This window comes from Physeter macrocephalus, chromosome 14, assembly GCF_002837175.3.
Source record: "Physeter macrocephalus isolate SW-GA chromosome 14, ASM283717v5, whole genome shotgun sequence".
NCBI lineage: Eukaryota > Metazoa > Chordata > Mammalia > Artiodactyla > Physeteridae > Physeter > Physeter macrocephalus.
This window is the reverse complement of record NC_041227.1, coordinates 28,635,850-28,646,679: the sequence shown is the minus strand read 5'-3', so window position 1 is coordinate 28,646,679 and position 10,830 is coordinate 28,635,850.

Here is a 10,830-nt window from a genome sequence, read left to right as displayed (position 1 = left end):
GCAATCCCACTACTGGGCATATACCCTGAGAAAACCATAATTCAAAAAGAGTCATGTACCACAATGTTCATTGCAGCTCTGTTTACAATAGCCAGGACATGGCAGCAACCTAAGTGTCCATCAGCAGATGAATGGATAAAGAAGATGTGACACATATATACAATGAAATATTACTCAGCCATAAAAAGAAATGAAATTGAGTTATTTGTAGTGAGGTGGCTGGACCTAGAGTCTGTCATACAGAGTGAAGTAAGTCAGAAAGAGAAAAATAAATACCATATGCTAACACATATATATGGAATCTAAAAAAATTATATTGGTTCTGAAGAACCTAGGGGCAGGACAGGAATAAAGACACAGCCATAGAGAATGTACTTGAGGACACGGGGAGGGGGAAGGGTAAGCTGGGACGAAGTGAGAGAGTGGCATAAACACATATACACTACCAAATGTAGAACAGGTAGTTAGTGGGAAGCAGCCACATAGCACAGGGAGATCAGCTTGGTGCTTTGTGACCACCTAGAGGGGTGGGATAGGAAGGGTGGGAGGGAGATGCAAGAAGGAGGAGATATGGGGATATATGTATATGTATAGCTGATTCACTTTGTTATAAAGCACAGACTAATACACCATTGTAAAGCAGTTATACTCCAATAAAGATTTTAAAAATTAAAAAAATTTAAAAATTAAAAAAAAAATGAGGCTTCTGACAGATCCACTAAAGCAGGTTCTCTCAGACTGCGTACAAAGCACTGGGGGACTCTGTTAAATGCATGTTCTGATTCAGCAGGTCTGGGGTGGGGCCTGAGATTCTGCATTTCTAACCAGCTCCCAGGTGAAGCTGATGCCTCTGATCCTCAGGACAGACTTTAAGTAGCAAAGCTCCAAAGCAAAGGTATCAACCTTAGCTGAATAATGGAATAAACCTAGGAAGTTTTAAAAAGCACTGACACCTGGGTCCTACCCCTAAAGGTTCTGATGCAGGGGGTCTGGGGTGCCACTTGGGCATCCTGATTATTCCAATGTGTAGCCACTGCTCTGAAAACACCCTCTGCTGTTTTCAGGGGGGTTTGTGCCCTCTTGCCTCCTCCCTGCTTTTCTGGAGGCTCTGGCTCTGCTTACCTGCCTACCCTTTACTTTACCAAGTAAGGGAATCTAATTTTTTTTAACTAAAATTATTCCCATTTTGTGAAAGAAGAGACAATTAAACACCAATCAAAAAGGTAAAATAAGAAGACAAAAATGAAGTGCTTTAAACTGAACAAACATGACCTTGTGAAAGTCCCACCCTCCTGCTCTTCCTTTCCTAATTCACTGGTACCTGGTGCAAAGAATCCCAGGGCCCCACGTGCAGTCCAGGGCCTCCTTCTGTCCACCTGGAAAGTTGGCCATTGAGATGAGAAGGCCTTAACAACTCCACAACCAGGTGTAAATAAGTGAAATATGTTTGCTTTCTAACCCAATAGTTCAATACCTGTTTTATATCAAAACAAGGATAGAAACATGGAGATGAACTTAAATTTTATGTTAGTTTTTTAAATGAAATCCCAGACTTCAAAGTAATTCAGGGTCTGCTACCAATGGCCTCGGGTTGGAGGTGGGGGCTGACTTTTGGAGGGTTTGGAAGGGTTGCCAGATTTAGCAAATAAAACTTTAGGACACCCAGTTCAATCTGAATTTCAGACAATGAGTCATTTCTTAGTGGAAGCATGGGCCCCAGTCACACAGTAATGAGTGATGGAGTTGTGCCCCTGAACCCATGTCTGTGTGGTTCTTCACCATCATAGTTGGATGCAATCAGGCCAGGACGTAGACTCTGGCGAGCTCCAGATGACCTCAGGAATTCTGCAAAGCATCAAAGGGCATCCACCTAGACTCTAAGCTTATGTGGGTTTTATTTGTTCCTTGGATTTTTGTTTGTTTGTTTGACCATCTTTGTCTACTTGGGCTCTTGTGCTCAGAGCTTAGCGGTCAGAGCCTAGGCAATCACCTTGAAAACAGAGCACCATCTTCTTGGCCTTGATTCCTCCATTCCTCCACCACCATCTGTCCCCCACATGTCTAGCCTTACTCCCGCCCTTTCCCCACTTGTACCACCAACCCCTAGAAACCTTGTCAATCTCCAGCCTAACCCTGTATAGTAGCCACTGCACAGGATTTGGGGAAACCAAGAAAAACAAAGATGTCTGTCTCAATCACATGAACTAGTCAAGAGAGGCAGAGCAGAGAGGGGACGTGGTTAAGGGTGAACCATTCTCCAAGCTCTTTGCCGTCTCTGGTCCTAATGCCCTCATATAGAAGTGGGAGCTCTGAGCAAGATGCCTTCTAACATTATCCCCTCTGGGTGCTGCCCTTCTGGCTTCTGAGACCTCCCCCACCCTCCGAAGAGCTGTACACTGTGCACTCAGCTTCAGTCAGGAGCTATTTTCTGAGCCCTGAGTCTGTGCCAAGCTCAGTCCAGGTGACTGTCTCACAACATCCCAGACATCAGAGTGGGACAGCCCAGGACCTCATAACTCTGGTGGGGCAGACTGACCTGGTCATGGCTGAGTGTGTGTGCCTGTGTGTGTCAACATCCTGGCCCCCACCCCACCCTGGGGGGCTGTGGCAGACAGCATTGCTGACCACAACGCACTGTGTCAGTGACAAGTAAACAGGATGGGTTGATTACTGCCTCCATAAGCAGATGCCAGTCACCATCTAAAGAGGAAAGAAAACATTCAACCCATGCGGAGGGGAACCTTCACTACTCTCTGTGTTGTAGGAGAGAGGGGAGGAATGGATACAGAAAAACAAAGATGGACAGAGAGGCACTGAAGGAGACAGAGAGAAGAAAACCAGAGCCAGCATCATAGGCAGTACCAAAACCAAAGTCTTGGGCTGCTGTGTTTCCACCAGCTGCTCTGTGCCCCCAGAGGTGCCCCTACTTGCCAAGCTCCCTTGCCTCAGGCCTGCCTCCCCACATCTGACCTCCTGCCCCTCCTCCCATGCAGGCCTCCCCACCCTCCTGCAGGCCCTGATCAGGCTATAGCTTGTCCTAGAAATCCTTGAGGATAAACCATCTCCAGGGCTCCCTCCCTTTTGCACAGAAAAGTTCCAAAGTGTGTCTGTCTCCAACCAGATATATCCCTGGAGGACTCATCTCTCTCCTTTTGGGCCACTGCTGAGTCTATTAATATTGTAGGATACTCAATTTCTCCCATTTTCAAATAGGGACACTGAGCCCTTTGTTGGTTCACCCAGGGCCACCAGAAAATGAACAAATTTAGCCTCCTGCATTTTAGCCCTTCATCTCCTATCCTCTTTCCTGGTCCACTTATCCCTGATCTTTCTTGGCCTGCCTTTCTGGGTCTCTGGGTCTTAATAGGAGCACCCAGGGCTGGTGACTCAGGTAGGTGGAGGCTGGGGCTGCCAACTTCCTGGGAGGATCACTTAACCATTAAACAGACCATCTTCTGAGTCACTGAGAGGACTGGGAGATCCTGGAGGTTGGCAGAGACTGACTCATCCTTGTCTTTATTTAGTGGAGGAGGAAAAGGCCTCACACATAGGAGAATGGCCAGTTCATCATTGTTTCCCCACAGACTTGAAAGCTGGAATTAAGCCATGTGGAAAGGTGGAGCAGGTCCCTGTGACAACCCTGGAAGACATGACCTGGGGAGAGAAAGGAGAGTCCAGGGTCCTTTCAAAACACTGTGGCAGGAGCAAAGATCAAGATACACAAAACATTCAAATTCAGACTCAGAAAAATAAAAAGTACATTTGAAGGATGTGTTTGCCTTGTGAAATAATCTTTCATCTGAAAGATCAGAGCTCCTTTAAACAGCATTCTGTTCTTGGCAATTGACAGGGTTTGTTTATAGATCTGTCACTAGTTAAGAGAGAAGACACTCTGGAGCTCACAGCAGTAGGAACTTCTGCCGCAGAGAACGGTAGCCGTTCTCACCTACAAGTTGCAGATCATCCCCAGTGCCCTCAAGTACCTTCACTCTAGTTCAGAGCTTCTCAAGCTTTCAGAACCACCTGGAAAGCCTGTGAAAAACACAGATGGCTGGGCTCTACCCCAGAGTTTCCAATTCAATAGGTTTGGGGTGGTGCCTGATCACCAATAGGTTTTGCATTTTTAAGAAGTTCCCAGGTGAGTCTCATTCTGCTGATTCATGAAGCACACTTTGAGAATAACTGATTGAGTTAGCTGCACCTGCCTGCACTCTCTGCACACACCCCAGAGAACTTGGATAGCTAGTGCTGCTGGGAAAGTCACTCAGTCTAGGCACTGGTCTCCCTTCACATCCAGGGCCACCGGGCACTCTGCACTGCCTGCTGGGCACACTGCACTTCCTGTGCATATTGCCTCTCCCACTCTCTGTTATGACTGGTTCACACCTTCTCTGTCCTCAAACCTCCAACACCCCCTCGTGTGCCCAGCCCACCTAGTGAAGAAACAGACACGAACCTCTTCATCACTTCGCTCTTCATTGAGGAAGCAGACGCCATCCTCTTCCCACCACTAAATCATCAGACCCACCCCCTTCAGGGCCCACTCTCTCTGCCTAGCCTGCTCAGACACAGAGGAGGTCCTGCACACATCAAAAACCATTCACATCACTTGTGTCCCTCCTCCTTTAGTTCTCCCTCCTCTCCTATTTCTTCCCTCACTTTCTCTCTTATGGGAATAGTGGACCATTCCCACAAGCATACAGACATCTTCCAGTGTTTCTCATCTTTAAATAAAAGGAGGGGGGATGAAGGGCTTTCCTAGACCTCTGTATCTGCCCCCAGCTACCACAACATTCCTCACCTAATATTCAAAGCAAAACTTCTTCAAGGTATTATGGATGGTTCCCATCACCACTTCCTCCCTTCTCAACCCACTTTAGTCTGCCTTCCTTCCTTTGCACTCTGCTGAAACCCAAATGACTCCCTCATTCCCAAATCCTGTGGTCCTCACTCATTTAATCTCTTAGAAATATTCAAGATTGCTGACTACTGCCTCCTGCTGAGATTTTCAGCTCTTGGCTTCTTTGGTCTCACCCTCCCCTGGTTTTCCTCCTACCTCACTGGATGTGCCTCCTGAGTGCTGGAAGGCTCTAGGCCTGGAACTGACCACCTTCCCTTCCCTACACTATTTCTAGCCCCATGGCTCCAACATGGTGTCTGCTAAATCTGCATCTATAGCCCATGATCACTTCTCCCATGCCTGGATTTTTGTCCAACTACCTTGAGCATCTCAAACTCAACATACCCAAAATAGAACACTTGATTTCCCCCGCGCAACTAGCATGTGTGTGAGAGAAAATATACATAACATAAAATGTACCATTTTAACCATTTTTAAGTGTACAATTCAGTGGCATTAAGTATATTTACAATGTTGTATAACCACACCACTATGCATTTCCAGCACTTTTTCATCATCCCCAACAGTTCAATAAAAACTTCCCTCCCCCCCCCACCCTCCCACTCTCACCTTAGCCCCTGGTAACCACTATTCTCCTATTTCTATGAACTTAACTGTTATTAGATATCTCATATAAGTGGAATCATGTAATATTTCTGTCTGCCTGCCCAACTTTTTCCTGCCTCAAGTGCTACTATCCCCCAGTTGCTCCCCTTCGGAGCTAAAAGTTTCTGAGCTGCTGTTCTTCAACTTTATTTTTTCAGTTATTTCTGTTTTGTTGTTTAAAATTTTTAAATATGGAAAATAAAATAGCCAAAAAAGACATAACACCATGCTCCTACATCTCAGATTTAATCATTGTTAACATGTTATGTCAGTTTCTTTAGCATTTTTAAATACAAGAAATAAACATTACAATTCTTAATCCCACCACCGGAGTCAACAATAGATAAATTAAATATGCATCATTTATCCAATTTTTATAGTGTACACTTATACTATATTTCACCTAATCTGAGACACCATCAGTTGTAAGTTGTTTAAAAAGAAAAACGGCACCAATTAAACTACGAAACAAATATGTTCTAATCTTAGATTTTATTTTATCAAATGTATTGAGAACTCCTTTAGACGTATTTAGACATATATATTTCATCAAACCATATTTCATCAAATCTAAAATGCCATCTATTTTAAGATGTGTCCTGATTCAGAGATTTTTTTTAATGTGTGTCTTAGAACCAATGAATAAATTTCAAGTGAAGTAAAATTGGTTATTCCTAAAATTTCACAACTGAAGTTCAACTCTTCTGCATCACTTTTTAAAAAATTAATAGACTTTCTAAAACAGTTTTAAGTTTACAGAAAAAGTTAACCAAAAAGTACAGAGTTCTTATATACCCCCTCACCCTTTCTCGTAATCTTCCCAGTTTTTAACATCTTGCATTATGGTGGTACATTTATTATAACTGATGAGCCAATATTGATGCATCATTATTAACTAAAGCCCATAGTTTACATTAGGGTTCACTCTTGGTGTTGTACATTTTATGGGCTTGACCAATGTATAATGACATGCATCTACCATTATGGTATCATACAGAATAATAGTCTCACTGCCCTAGAAATTCCCTGTGCTCCACTAATTCACCCCTCTCTCCTCTCAAGCCCCTGGCAACAACTGATCATTTTACTGTCTCCATAGTTTTGCCTTTTCCAGAATGTTATATGGTGGGAATCATACAGTATGTAACCTTTTCAGATTGACTTCTTCCATTTAGCCTTAAATGGTTAATTAGTCCTCATATAATCTTGAAACACCAAGGGATGCCAGTGTCTGGTCATACCACCAAGTCATTATACTTTCTTCTGAGCTTATTCTACTTTTTAATAATTTTAAAAATTATTTTTGGGACTTCCCTGGTGTTCAAGCAATTAAGACTATGTGCTTCCAATGCAGGGGGCGCAGGTTTGATTCCTGGTCAGGGAACTATGATCCTGCATGCCGTGTGGCACCGCCAAAAATTTTTTTTTAATAAATAAATAAAATTATTTTTCATACTAGAATGCAAATGCCCTCACATGAATAAGAAGAAACAATTTGAGGTGGAGGAGAAAAAGGTCAGATGTGTTCATCTAATCCAATTCTGTTTGGTACAGTAGGTGGGAAAGTCAGCTGCTAACAGAAGAGAGAAGGCCAGTGTAAGTGATTCTGGAAATTTGACAGGACAATGACCAATGTTTTGGGGGGGTTGTGGGGTGTGTGTGTGTGTGTTTGAGAGAGAGAGAGAGAGAGAGAGAGAGAGAGAGAGAGAGAGAGATGAACAGCATTTATTTCCATGTCAAAGAGAGGGAGATTGTAAAATACCCTGAGGAGGCCTGCATTTTTTCCTCTTTTTTTTAAGGTATAAATTCCATATAGGAATGCTCACTTTTTTTCATGTGCAGTTTTGCAAGATTTGAAAAACTCACTACAGTTATGTTATCTCCACCACAATCAACATATAAAACAGTTTCCCCACACCCTTTTGTAGTCAAACCCTTCCCCTTGCCCCACCTATGGAATCCACTGATCTGTTTTCTGTCCCTATAGTTTTGCCTCTTCTGGAAAAAAATGGAATCATACAGCAGGTAGCCTTTGAGACTGGCTTTTTTTCCTTAGCGTAATGCATATAACATTCATCCATGTTGTATATATTCGTAGTTCATTCCTTTTTATTGCTGAGTAGTATTCCATTATATGGCTATATCACAGTATATCCACTCACTAGTTGATGGACATTTTGGTTATTTCTTGTTTGGGAGATTATGAATAAAACATTTCCATATAGATTTATGTGTGAACAGATTTATCCAGTATTGCATAAATCCCTAGAAGTTGGATTGCTGGGTCATATGGTAGGTATTTAGTTACAGATCATTGTAGCTTTAATTTGCATTTCCATAATGACTAAAGATGTTGAGTATCTTCTAATGTGCATTTTTATCATCTCTACATTTTCTTTTGTGAAGTGTCTGTTCAAAACCTTTGCCCATTTTTTATTGGGTTGTTTGTTTTATCATTGAATTGAGAGCTCCTTCTAGATTTCATTTTCTAAACAGTAAAAAAGCCTTGAAATGATTCCATAATGTGTTTCCTTTAAGCCATATTTTTCTCTCTCTGGTTTCCATCACAAATTTCAAAATAAACGTAGTCATAACCTTTCTGATGACAGCAAATACTCTGGCCTTGAAATGACTTTCTCTCAACCCCCTAAACGCATTTGGTAGCAGTGGTTTTATTTTCCATTTCAGAAGCTCGTAAGAATTGGGCAAGTGGGAAAGCCATAACAAGAGAGTGCGTATGATATTGGGAAGTGAATACAATGGAAAAACACATGAGCACATTTACTTTTTTTCTCTTCATCTATTTTTTGCATCTCAACCCTTTCATCTGAGTTCATTTTCCTTCTACCTAAAGTACTGACTGAACAATCTTTAGTAAAGTTCTGCTGGGGATAAACTCATAATTTAGATGTTCTGTTTTATGGAAATGACTTTGTTTCACCTTTCTTGAAAGATGTTTTAGCTGGGTATAGAATTCTATGGGGGTTTTTTCCCCAACACATTGAAAATATCATTCCACTTTCTTCTCACTCCTATTGCCAGCTAACTAAAAGTAATCTTTCTCTTTTTTTTCTCTCTGGCTGCTCTTAAGATTTTTCTCTGTGTCTTTGGTTCTCTGTAGCATCACTATGATGTATCTAAGTGAAGATTTCTTTTTATGTAGACTGTTTGGAACTAACCTTCTTAAATCTGTGGATAGGTATCTTTCAGTAGTTTCAGAAATTTTTCAGCTATTGTCTCTTCAAATATTGCCTCTGTCCCCATCTTCTATCTTGGTCTTCAACTTCAGGAACTCTGATTAAATATATATTAGAACTTCTCACTGTGTTCTCTCAGTCTCTGGCCCTCTCATCTATATTTTCATTGTTTTCATCTCTTAAGCTTATTACATCACTGTTCAAATAAATGCCCACAAAATACATCAAGACTAAAGTACTAAGTGGATTGGTTGCCCACAGCTCCTCTATATCTATTCTAGATGGCTTTTAGCTCGTTCTCCATTGGCCCAGCCAGCATCCTTCCATTATTTTATGCATCTTTGGAGAAAATATCCTCAGAAATTGCTATATAATTTAAAATTAGGGTGACCCAGTTTACTTGGGACAGTCCTTGCTATCCTTAAAGAGGAATCCATAACTCTCTCTTTTACTCTCTGAAGTATTCTATTTTGGAAATTTACATATCTAAACACCTTATTCATATTAAGTATATTGACATCTTTTGGTTAGCAGCAGCTACATATAACAGCACAGTGATTTCCTTGTTTTGGTAACCTATGCTTATGATATTAATTTCTTTAGTGCTTTTAGAATTGACAATACAGTTTTGAGGTATTTAAAGAATGTGTGATTTTGCCATCATTCTCTATTTGCCTAAATTCATAGTTTCATCTTTTTTCCCAACTGAATCACATAACAAGAAATTAAACAGCTTCTGTTCAAAGTAGAAAGCTTCTGGGAAACTAATTTTCAAAGCTTTAGCAATAATTTCCACATGACACATCAGTCATACCAGCTTCTCACTGTTTTGAAACGTCTTTCATCCAATTTGAGGGGTTTGGGAATTTCTCCTGCCTTTCATTACATTGCTTGGTGAGTGACAGGCAAGCTTTTTAGTAATAACATAGCTTCATCTGCTTATGGATATCTTCATTTTATTTCATAAAATCTCTGGTTGTTGTTTTGCAAAAAAAAAAGAATTATGATAATTGCTTCAACATCATTTAGCTGCTTTTGCCTGCTGCTCTCTTTCTGCACATAGAATGTACACAACTTTTTATTTCAATGCTGAGTTAATATAATATTGTTAGGCAATGTAAAATGGACATTAACTTCCACACATGATGTGCCAACATGCACGTCACTCAAGTGAAATGATGGCAATAGGAATAACGATGCCCAAGTTCATCCATACTCAGACAATGACAACTTCGTCATGACTTCCACCTGGCCAAAAGCAATCACAATTTACCTTCAATTGTGAAATGTATCCCAATAACAGAAATGTTAAAATGTGAAAAAAATATGTACATCTTAGAACTGATGCAATATGATGAAACAAAATTTGATAGCATTATAAGAAGAAATTGACAAATCAATCATCTTAGGGTAAATTTTTAACAAACTTCTTTCAATAATTGAGAAAAAAGTAGATTAAACATTTTTAAGCATTAAGCATTTTTAGCACCCAACAAGAGGTAAAAAAAGCACCATTCTTCTCAAGCACGTATACAATATTTACAAAAAAATTGACCACAGAATAAAGCATTTCAAAACTAATGGCAAAGAATGAGTATCATAAATGTTATCTTAATACAAAGCAATTAATTTATAAATCTGACAAAGGATAACTAAAAACCACATTTATAAATTATTTTCAACTCATTTCTAAATCAGTTATAGATAAAATAAATTTAGTATAAAATCATATAGTAGTACAAATATGAAATAATAAAAATGTTACCTATATATTATTGGATGTAGTAGCTGCTGTTGGTGCCCCTTTAACAGGTCAACGTGCCCATCTCCAGTGTCTATGAGTATCCTGCTAGCAGCTCATGTCTGCCCCTTATCCAGTGAATTGCCCTCACTCAGTTCATGGGATCTATCTCACCTGGGAGATTATGCCCCCATCTACCACTCCCACCAGCAGTCTGTAGCCAATCACTGACTCAAATAGTAGTACAAATGTCCAGCCCACTTGCCTCAAGGTGGGAACAGTTCTATGACCAGGCGTGCTCTAGAACTCCCCATATATCAGGCCCAAGTAGACCAGCTGAGCCCACATCCTTGCTTAGCTCATTCCTCTACTTTATCCAGCTTCCC